Raw genomic sequence first — 8,711 nt, 5'->3', positions numbered from 1 at the left:
GGGCACTCTAGCCAGAGAAAGGGGTCTCACTCTGTTGCACATTCCTGGGGCACTCTAGCCAGAGAAAGGGGTCTCACTCTGTTGCACATTCCTGGGTCACTCTAGCCAGAGAAAGGGGACTCACTCTGTGGCACATTCCTGGGGCACTCTAGCCAGAGAAAGAGGGTCTCACTCTGTTGCACATTCTTGGAGCACTCTAGTCAGAGGAGGTCTCACTCTGTTGCACATTCCTGGGGCACTCTAGCCAGAGAAAGGGGACTCACTCTGTGGCACATTCCTGGGGCACTCTAGCCAGAGAAAGGGGTCTCACTCTGTTGCACATTCCTGGGGCACTCTAGCCAGAGAAAGGGGACTCACTCTGTGGCACATTCCTGGGGCACTCTAGCCAGAGAAAGGGGACTCACTCTGTGGCACATTCCTGGGGCACTCTACCCAGAGAAAGGAGTCTCACTCTGTTGCACATTCTTGGAGCACTCTAGCCAGAGATAGAGGGTCTCACTCTGTTGCACATTCCTGGGGCACTCTAGCCAGAGGAGGTCTCACTCTGTTGCACATTCCTGGGGCACTCTAGCCAGAGAAAGGGGACTCACTCTGTGGCACATTCCTGGGGCACTCTAGCCAGAGAAAGGGGTCTCACTCTGTTGCACATTCCTGGGGCACTCTAGCCAGAGAAAGGGGTCTCACTCTGTTGCACATTCCTGGGGCACTCTAGCCAGAGAAAGGGGACTCACTCTGTGGCACATTCCTGGGGCACTCTAGCCAGAAAAAGAGGGTCTCACTCTGTTGCACATTCCTGGGGCACTCTAGCCAGAGAAAGGGGACTCACTCTGTGGCACATTCCTAGGGCACTCTAGCCAGAGAAAGGGGTCTCACTCTGTTGCACATTCCTGGGGCACTCTAGTCAGAGAAAGGGGACTCACTCTGTTGCACATTCCTGGGGCACTCTAGTCAGAGAAAGGGGACTCACTCTGTTGCACATTCCTGGGGCACTCTAGCCAGAGAAAGGGGACTCACTCTGTGGCACATTCCTAGGGCACTCTACCCAGAGAAAGGAGTCTCACTCTGTTGCACATTCTTGGAGCACTCTAGTCAGAGGAGGTTTCACTCTCATGTACATTCTTGGGGCACTTTAGCTAGCGGATGTCACAATCTCTTGTTCTTGCCTGCCCCGTTCTAGCCAGAGAAGGGTCTCATTCTCTTGCACATTCCTGGGACACTCTAACCAGAGGAAGGCTCACTCCAATGCACTTTCCTGCTTCCAGTTATGCTTTGTAGGATGGGAGCCCGATGGAGATTTTAGAGCTGTGAGAAAGTCGCTCGATTTGTAACTACATTGTTCAGTAATAGCTGAATTAGCTCCTTGTCAGGACTAAAATCTCCATTTGGTTCAAAGAGTTGCCAGATTTAGATACAAAATCTCTAAAGTGGCGACCCTACATCTCACGCTGCGACTTAATACCCCCTCTGTGACATCCTCATTATATGCTTAGTGACGTGTAATTCTCTCGCCCGCCTCTTGTGTGATGTCATCAGTCTGCGCCCAGTACGATGTGGAGCTGCTCTGCCCGTTTGCAGCTGCTGAAAGTCTGATTCAGGAAGAAGAAACTCATCTCCCCTCCCGGGCTCTGCAGTTTTGACTCTCAGCTTTACTCTCTCCCGGTAACAGTAAGAGGCAAACACCCAGCTCTTCCCAAACCCGAGAAAGATCCTCCAATTCATTTCTAATCCTGACAGCAGCAAAAGCAGAGAGGAAAATGCCCGCAGGAGCTTCTGCTCAGGTAGGAGATCGCCCCCAGCTTCCTGCCCTTGTTCTATAAACCCTAAGTCCATAAGAAATGCCAGGCTGGGTCAGAGCAGTGCTCCATCGAGCTCAGCATGTTATCTCGAATAGGTGATCGGACTGTATCTTGCAAATCCCAATACAAAAGTCTGTTTCATGTTGTTCTGTGGAAGAAATAAGAGAGGGAGAAACTGAAGTCTATCTCTCTGGCTAATAAGAATTTATGAACCTGTCCAAAAGGTCCTTTTCCCTTTCCTTCATCTCACTCCAGTATCCCCGTTAGTCTACTTCCAACCAGCCAGTTTCTCCTTCCTCATTAATTTCCTTCCTCTCCTCTCATTCCTTCCTGCTCACTCTCCCTATCCTGCAGTATAGCCTTCCTCTCATTTTCTTCTCCAGCTCCCAAGTAAATCCTCTCTTCTTTACTAGCTGTTGGTGTCAACCTCCTGTCCCCCCCGTCCCCCCCCCCACACACACACACTCTCTCTCTCTCTTCAGCCAAAAGCACATGTCTTTGTTTTCTTTACTGTGAGTCGCAAATGTTAGATACTTCTGGTAGGGTAAGGCAGGAGAGAACGGTGGCAATAAGAATTAGCTGGTGGAAGCTAGCCTACATGGGGTTCCTACACAGAGAAAGGACCAACAACAGCACAGCATCTGCAGTAGTGGTGGAAACCCAAAGAGTAGGAGATGGGGCAAAGATCAGTCACTTGGCTATGATAGTTGTGGGAAAAGCCATTACAGAGTGATGTATTGGAAAAAGTGTGTGGGGGTGGTTGGAAATCATGGAAAGACTGATATAGATGTCAAAGAGGTAGTAAGCAGGCAAGGGAATGAGGAGAAAGTTCAATGAACTTCTCATGTGAAAAGGTAAAAACTGGGAGCCGACAAATAGAAGGGCAACAGGATCAATGAGTACTGAAATTGATATTTTAAGGAAATGTGTTTATATATAGCTCAGTTTCTTTAAAATAATTGTTCCTCATTCCTATGTCGTATAAAGGTTAAAGAAACTACTACTGGGGATTCTGATGATTATACCTGCTCACGTATTATCATGTTATGCTTTAATATCCTTTTAATTACTAAACTTAAGAGGGAAAGCCGTGTTAAGTCTTGTGTAGCAAAAATTGGCAGTTTATAAGGTGCCCCCTGACTCCTGTCATTCTTTAATTACTAAGTTAGTGGTTCAAAAAGGGAGAGCTTCATAATGACAAGTACTAAACACTGAAATCCTGCCCTCACTGAACAAACACTGCTGCAGGTTTGTAACTTGGGACACTGCAGAATCAGCCCTGACTCTAATAGGACTCTGAGCAGACTTGAGGCACAGAAAAGGCAATTTGGGACCCTCCTGGATTTAAGGAGAGAACTGGAGTCCTATAGTGAGATTTTGTGTCCCAGGTGCTGTGTGTAACTGGTTTCCAGTTGCGATAGTCCTGCTCTGGGACTGTGTGTTATGTAACTGTGAATTATACACACAGAGGAAGCTCTCCCCCTACCCTACGCAGAAGGTGCTGAGTGTTTCTGGTCTGTGTTTCAGGTCCCAGTAACCTTTGAGGATATCGCCATTCTTTTCTCCCAGGAGGAGTGGGAGGATTTACAGGAATGGCAGAAGAAGCTTTATGAGGATGTAATGAAGGAGAATTATCAGACCCTCATCTCACTGGGTAAGGAGAGAAGATTTTAAGAAATTCATATTTTTGGGAGGGGAGAACAGAAGATTATTGAATTGTTGAATGAAGTTGGGACTTCTGCTTCCTAAATAGGTAGATGCTGAGGATTAAGCAGAGGCAGCATTCATTGTCCCCCCTGGGGGGGCAGGCAGATGTGGTCATTGCTCAGGGATGACATCTAGTGGTTGGATTCAAGGTCCATGACTGCAGGGTTCCAGAAGGAGCTCTGGGGTATGCCCTCACCCTTTCTGGCACAGTGCCATCATGGCAATGAGCAGACTCAGTATTTTGGGAGGGGTGTAAAATGGGGAGAGAAATTCTCAGTTATTTGGGAATGAAAGCTCAAGGCACTAGGACCCAACTCTGTTTCTGATTGAACTAGAAGTACAAATGAGCAGGAGAAAACTCCTTGGTCACAAAAAGAAAGAAAAGGAATTGTAGTGAGGAGGAGGAAATAAAGAGATGAGTTTGTCTGTCCTTCCAGTGTCTGCAATACAGACTCCTAACAGTGGGAAAAAAGGTCTGAGAAATTGTTTTTATTTTTAGAGTCTGTAGTAAATTGCCCTGGTTTTACTTGCTGCACAGTCTTCCCTCCACCAGGAGTCCTCAGTGAGCCTTGCTCAGTACCTTGCCATTTACCTCCTCACTGATTACACGATGCCCAAGCATCAGCTCTACTTCACCCAGCTTGTCCAATACCTCAGTGCCTCTTCATCGAGGTATCCTGGCTCTCTGACCTGACCACTCTTATCTCACTATTCTACTTGTCTAGCCTTATGGCCTCTGAGCCTTCTGCCTTGCTTAGCCTTGTAGCCTCTGGGCCTTGTACATTTGTTAGCCTTGTGGCCTCTGGGCCTTCCTACCTGTCTAGCCTTGTGGCCTATCCAGATCTTCTAACTTGCCTTGTGGTCCATCCGGGCCCCTCACCTTGCTCTATGGCCTCTCTTGGCCTCTTGCCTTGCTCTAGGCCCTTCCAGGCTTTCTGGCCTTTCTCTGTGCCTTCTCAGGCCTCCCTCCATGCTCTGTTCCCTCCTGGGCTTTTTACTCTTACCGTACGGTGTATGGGCCTACTTAGGATTACCTTGCCCTGTATTGTGCCCTGTTGGGATTCTTGTTTCCCATTACCTGTCTAATCCTTGGCTGCCCAGTCCAGTTCAGCCATTGTCTGTTACCCCCGGCTTTACTTGTCCTTCGTCCAGCTTGTACGTTGTATCCTGCCCTAGCCTGGATGCTTCCGACCAGCCCCAATGCCTCCGGACTCACATCGCGACAGGAATGCCGCCATTGCATCATTCTCCGGCTGTGCTGCGCTGACTCCTAAGGTGTATGCACACACTTCTGTATTGCTCTTAAAGGCCCCATGGCGGGAACCAGGACTCAGTGCTCCCCACTGACATCGGCTCCACCTCCTGAGGCTCCACTACAACCCAACCTGGTCCATCTCCCAGGACCCATTCGGTTCTTGTCAACACCTCCCCACTATCTCAGAGATCCTAAGGAATGCTGGGGGTTTATAAATCAGTGACTCATGCACTTTGAGCTCCAGTCAGCCTTGTTTCCTTCTGTTCAGGCTAAGATAACCTATATGCTCTCTTTAATGGGTGATATGGTTCTTGCCGGGCTTCCTTGTTGTAGGAACGTGAAGACCCGATTCTACAGAATCTCCAGGAATTTCTTCACCAATTCCGCCTGGTCTTTGACGTGCCTGGCCATGCTTCTTCCATAACAGCAGAACTCCGGAGAATCCACCAAGACACCCGCGCGATTGGAGAACACATGATACAATTTTCGTACCTTGGCATCTGATCTCCAATGGGGCGAAGTTAGCCAGACAGTCATCTTCTGGCATTGACTGACTGGTCGGATTAAAGATTAATTGGCTGGCCATGATATTCTTCCCACCTTAGACAGTTTAATTGCCCTGGCCATCAGAGTGGACCTGAGATTTCAAGAGCAGGCCCAGGAATCCAAGGCCTTCTGGCCGCCCATCCATATGGCCACTCAGTTCCAGGGTCCTCTGGCACCCACACCTAGTCCGGAGCCTGCATTGTCCGCAGAAGATCTCATGCAATTGGGACGTTCATAGCACTCCAAAGAGGAGAAACAGAGGTGGAAACAACTTGGGCTTTACCTGTATTGCACCACCAGGGGGCACTTTGCCAGCCACTGTCCTGAAAAGTCAGGAAACTCCCATCCCTAGGCTTGGTTGGTGAGGCAACCCTAGGTCGGATACCTCCCTCTCAATAGATGTTGGTACCTGTCTGCCTTACCACCGGAAAAATCATAAATCCACATTGAGGCATTCTTGGGTGCTAGAGCAGATGGTAACTGCTTCATCTGCAAAACCACCTTGGAGAACTCAGTTGCCATCTCTTCTGTCTATGGTGAGTCTCTCCCGGGTTGGCTCATTGAAGTAACCCTGCCTCTTACTATGTAAAACAGAGCTTCTGCGAAGGAGATCCTCACCTTTTATGAATTGCCTAAGGCAATCAAACCCCATTATCTTAGAACTACCCTGGCTCCAACAACACTGACCCTCCATAAACTGGGGCGCGCTGCAGCTGGCCAGTGGGGCTCACATGTCCCTGCGACATTTCTCTCCCTCAATCTTGCCTCGTCTTAACATGACTCTAGCTACCACCACAGTACACCTCTACACTGACATCAACATATTATAGGCAGAAACCTTGCCCCCACACAAGTCCGATGACTGACCTATAGACCTGCTGCCAGGGAGGAAGACACCACCTTGAGGAAGGTTTATCCCCTATAAGCACTGGAGATGACTGCCATGATACAGTACATCAAAGAGAACTTGGAAAGGGGCTTTACCTTACCACTTACCAAAACCGGCCATCCTCGACTTCCTTGCAGATGCAGAGCAGTAAAAAGGTCAGATCCCTTAAGCCCTGTATAGATTACAGGGGCCTTAATGCTATTACCAAGAAGAATTGGTTTTGCTTGCCCCTGATCTCGGAGATGTTGCTCGCCCGCAAGGAGCACATCTTTACCAAAGTAGACCTCTGGGGGCTATATAATCTTATATGCATAAGAGAAGGTGATAAGTGAAAGTCAGTGTTTAATACAAGGGATGATCACTCTGAGTACCTTGTCATGGCCTTTGGACTATGTAACGACCTTGTAGTCTTCCAACATATGGGACCTACTATATTTCCAGAGGCTCAATCAAGAATTCTCACAAGAGCCTTGCCTGCGTCACCCAGCTCCTTCTCAGCTCTTTGTCTTGGAAGTAGAAACATCTGCCCTCGGGTTGGGGGCTGTCCTTACTCAACACAGTGACCAAGGGACCCTCTTGCCATGCTCATACTTCTCCAGGGAATTTATGCCTGCTGAGAAAAATACAGAGATCAGGAACTCCTGTCAGTAAAACTTGTGTTAGAAGAGTGGCGTCATCTCTTAGGAAGAGCCAGACATCCGATCACCATGTACACTGATCAGAAGAATCTAGAATATCTGCCACAGGCTCAATGCCTCAATCCTCAACAGGCCAAGTGATCACTGTTCTTTAACTTTTTCAGATGGATCTAGCAAGATTAATTGCCTCAGCGGTGATCCCTGTACATCCAGGAAGAACATAGTTACCAAATGACTCCAAGAGAAGTTACTCAAATGGGCACATGATACTGATATGGCTGGACACCCTGAGATTGCCAGAATCCTTGAATTCATTGTTCGCTACTGTTGATGGCCCCAACTGAAGACAGATATTAAATACTATGTGGAATCCTGTCCCACTTATGTCTTCTCGCTGCCTGTCCCGTACCCGGTGATTCTCTGAGTGCTGCCTGCCCTGACATCAACTCGGCCCTGGACTCTCCCTTCATCCTTGCCCTGTGGGATCATCACCCAAGTTCTGCCGGCCCCTGGAACTCAAGGGCTCAACCTGTGAGGAACGGGTCTGGACAGGTGAAGCCCCAGTTCTGTCCCAGCCCAGGGCGGGTCCACCAGCTGTCAACATGGGCCTAGTAAGGTCGCCTACTAGGTTGTGCCAACCATGCCACAGCACAAGAGTTCAATTGCATTAAACTGTGCTCGGTGTCCAAGCTGCAGCCTGTACTCTGTAACCACTTCCCAGTCAGTCCTCAGTCTGTGATCGGTATCCAGTTCCCAACCTGCACAGAAGTTCCCACTCTGTTTGCACTCTGATGTTTCACAGAAGACAAGTCCTACAGGCTTGGAGAACAAAGGGCTCACCTGCAGGGGAGGGGGTTGGTTGGGCAGAAGATCCGCTCCAGTCCTGTTGCCCCGTACTGCCTCTGTGGGGCTGCTCCCAAACTCCAGCCTGATAGTCCATGACATAAACCTGACAAGCAGAGGGCTCAGGCATGTATCGAGGAAACTGGACCCTCTGTGAGGGCCTGATCCCTTTTATTAGACTGGGATAAGAATCATCCACAGATGAGAGAGGAATTGATGTCACCGGCCTGATGCCAGTTTGAGCAATCTGCTCTCCCCAGTATCCCTCTTAATTTTAGCAGATTAGAAACTGGAGAGCCTTCCCAACACTGCAACGTTGTCATGTAAAAAAAAAATCGGTGGACCTGTGACGATTCTCTTACGAGGCGCTGAACGTGCTTTCAGAAGAGAAAGTCAAGATGTTGGAGCCTGAAACGCTGCCCACACAGGAGGAGGATCAAGGTATTGCAATCCCTATCTCCAAATCAATCTCGATGGAAGACTTATCGTGGGATGACTTTTCCAAGTGTTTCAGTGAGCTGAATGAAAATATTTCCTTAGTGACAGCTGATATTTTAAAACGGTCACCGAATTGTGCAGTAATCTCACTGATTTGGGTTGGGGGATAGAGGAAGCTGAAAAACCACATGGGAAAAATAAGGCTCGGTGATATCGCAGCTTAAGCAAACAGTTGTAGAGCTTGAAGTCACTAACTAAATTACACTGGACCAGCTTGAAGACCTGCTTGAAAACAGGTCTCACTGGTAGACTTCAGGGCAATAACACTCGTGGACATTTGTAGAGCAACCACCTGGGCATTGCCACATTCATTTAAAAAGCATTTCCTAGTGTGTAGACAGATAGACTCAGGATCAGTGGGTTTATGCTCCCCCGCCAGCAGATGGAGAGGGAGCAAGCTGATGTCACAGTATATATAGTCCTGCAGTGACTCATCCTGCCAGTATTCTCTGTCTCCAGCAGATGGTGCACGTGCATCTCCCTACAGGGATTGCTTTGAGCTTTTTGAAAGAAGAAATTTGAAATTCTGAATTCAGGAA

At 48.5% G+C, this 8,711-nt stretch overlaps 1 long non-coding RNA gene across 1 annotated transcript; it reads left to right on the top strand.

Annotated features, from left to right (window-relative positions):
* The first annotated feature begins 1,289 nt into the window (after positions 1-1,289).
* Positions 1,290-8,507, top strand: LOC115083806. The gene is made up of 3 exons (XR_003854408.1): positions 1,290-1,778; positions 3,324-3,450; positions 6,996-8,507. It is a non-coding gene; the product is annotated as an uncharacterized LOC115083806 (long non-coding RNA).
* The last annotated feature ends 204 nt before the right edge of the window (positions 8,508-8,711 follow it).

This window comes from Rhinatrema bivittatum, chromosome 2 (genome assembly GCF_901001135.1).
Source record: "Rhinatrema bivittatum chromosome 2, aRhiBiv1.1, whole genome shotgun sequence".
NCBI classification, from domain to species: Eukaryota; Metazoa; Chordata; class Amphibia; order Gymnophiona; family Rhinatrematidae; genus Rhinatrema; species Rhinatrema bivittatum.
Note: the sequence above shows the minus strand (reverse complement) of the source record. Positions and strands in the feature narration are given on the sequence as shown.